This window comes from Oncorhynchus nerka, linkage group LG13 (assembly GCF_034236695.1).
Source record: "Oncorhynchus nerka isolate Pitt River linkage group LG13, Oner_Uvic_2.0, whole genome shotgun sequence".
Lineage (NCBI taxonomy): Eukaryota > Metazoa > Chordata > Actinopteri > Salmoniformes > Salmonidae > Oncorhynchus > Oncorhynchus nerka.
In genome coordinates, this window is record NC_088408.1 from 9,853,173 (window position 1) to 9,855,672 (window position 2,500).

At 46.8% G+C, this 2,500-nt stretch overlaps 1 protein-coding gene across 2 annotated transcripts in view; it reads right to left on the minus strand.

The window, feature by feature from the left end:
• The window catches only part of sipa1l1 (signal-induced proliferation-associated 1 like 1), a 95,483-nt gene that overhangs the window by 222 nt on the left and 92,761 nt on the right, over positions 1–2,500 (minus strand). For both annotated transcript variants that reach the window (XM_065026185.1, XM_065026184.1), the window contains exon 24: positions 1–2,500. This exon is cut by the window's left edge and continues 222 nt beyond it; it is cut by the window's right edge and continues 1,019 nt beyond it. The gene's annotated coding sequence lies outside the window, so the exon portion shown is untranslated.

The window sequence follows — 2,500 nt, forward strand, 5'->3', positions numbered from 1 at the left end:
CATTGCTTTCAGAGAAGTTAAAGGAAAATTCCACCCCCCCAAAAAAAAAAAAACTCTTGTGGTATTTGTTACATTAGTCCACTGTTGATATAGTCCCAAAATGTTTTGTATGTCAACAATCAAGTTTTCCAATATATAGAAATGTAGCAAAATAAAGACATACAGCCGTTATGAGGCATTTTATGAAGCTGCATTTTGGGTGGAATTCTCCTTTAAGACGGCTGTCTAAAACCTTATGGTGCCGTGTTTCGACTTCAGATCTTTCCTCTGAGACCAAGTTTGGTTGTAACTCCTTTGCTATTGCTTTTAAGACCTACACGGTTCCTAATCACCAATATGCTCCTGATTTCACCCATGTCATGTGATCCTGGAGCCCTTGATAATGATGGCTTGTTGTTGTTGTTGTGAAGCGGCACTGGATAACAGTACAGTCTTTTGCTGTCAGGTCAAAGTGTCACAAGCATCTGTAATTAGTTGTAGGATTTAACATGGCAGAGGTTTCAGTGGAGGCGTGGTTGTGGGGTAAGAGTGTGTGTGTGGTTGTGGGGTAAGAGTGTGTGTGGGGTAAGAGTGTGTGTGTGGTTGTAGGGTAGTGGTGTGTGTGGGGTAAGAGTGTTTGTATGGTTATGGGGTAAGAGTGTTTGTATGGTTATGGGGTAAGAGTGTGTGTATGGTTGTGATGTAAGAGTGTGTGTATGGTTGTGGTTTAGAGGTGTGTATGGTTATGGGGTAAGAGTATGTGTATGGTTATGGGGTAAGAGTGTGTGTATGGTTATGGGGTAAGAGTGTGTGTGTGGTTGTAGGGTAGTGGTGTGTGTATGGTTATGGGGTAAGAGTGTGTGTATGGTTGTGGGGTAAGAGTGTGTGTATGGTTGTGATGTAAGAGTGTGTGTATGGTTGTGGTTTAGAGGTGTGTATGGTTATGGGGTAAGAGTGTGTGTATGGTTGTGGGGTAAGAGTGTGTGTATGGTTATGGGGTAAGAGTGTGTGTGTGGTTATGGGGTAAGAGTGTGTGTGTGGTTGTAGGGTAGTGGTGTGTGTATGGTTATGGGGTAAGAGTGTGTGTATGGTTGTGGGGTAAGAGTGTGTGTATGGTTGTGGGGTAAGAGTGTGTGTATGGTTGTGGGGTAAGAGTGTGTGTATGGTTATGGGGTAAGAGTGCGTGTATGGTTATGGGGTAAGAGTGTGTGTATGATTGTGGGCTAAGAGTGTGTGTATGGTTATGAGGTAAGAGTGCGTGTATGGTTATGGGGTAAGAGTGTGTGTATGATTGTGGGCTAAGAGTGTGTGTATGGTTATGGGCTAAGAGTGTGTGTATGGTTATGGGGTAAGAGTGTGTGTATGATTGTGGGCTAAGTGTGTGTATGGTTATGGGGTAGAGGTGTGTGTATGGTTGTGGGGTAATGGTGTGTGTGGGGTAAGAGTGTGTGTGTGGTTGTAGGGTAGTGGTGTGTGTATGGTTATGGGGTGTGTGTGTATGGTTGTGGGGTAAGAGTGTGTGTATGGTTATGGGATAAGAGTGTGTGTATGGTTATGGGGTAAGAGTGTGTGTGGGGTAAGAGTGTGTGTATGGTTATGGGGTAAGAGGTGTGTATGGTAGCCTTGTGTATGCCAGCTATATAGGCTTGATCGTGACACACTACAGGCCAACCAGACTAGTAAGGGGGCACTATGGGAGAGGTATAGACGAATGTCTGTCAACCAAAACCCCCCCAAAAAACAGAGACTCTTGTTAAGTTCTCCTTCAGATGTAGCCTGGCCTAATGACAGTGACTCCATGTACCTCTCAATGCCCCGGTCCAAACCAGTACAGGTACAATGTGTTGATGGTCAGAATGCAGACTATACAGTAAACCACAGAGAGCTAGTTGATATGTACAGGTGAGGAACGGACGGGTCTCCATTCTCTCTAAGTGTTTGTTCCTACAGAAATACATACAGATCTGTGTTCCCTGTAGATTGAGGAATATAAATGTACAGAAAAAAACAACTGGAAACACAAGGCTGGTTTTCTGTCTTTTCCCTCCCGCTGTCTGTCTATCTACCTGTCTGTCTGTCTGCCTGCCTGTGGGTCTGTCTGCCTGCCTGTGGGTCTGTCTGCCTGCCTGTGGGTCTGTCTGCCTGCCTGTGGGTCTGTCTGCCTGCCTGTGGGTCTGTCTGCCTGCCTGTGGGTCTGCCTGCCTGCCTGTGGGTCTGTCTGCCTGCCTGTGGGTCTGTCTGCCTGCCTGTGGGTCTGTCTGCCTGCCTGTGGGTCTGTCTGCCTATCGACTAGTGTCTGTCTATCTACCTACCTACCTACCTGTCTGCCTATCGACCTGTGTCTGTCTACCTGTCTGTCTGTCTGCCTATCAACCTGTCTGCCTGCCTGTCAGTGTATCTGTATGTCTGCCTGTCTGTCTGTCTACCCGTCTGTCTACCCGTCTGTCTACCCGTCTGTCTACCCGTCTGTCTACCCGTCTGTCTACCCGTCTGTCTGTCTGTCTGTCTATCTGTCTGCCCG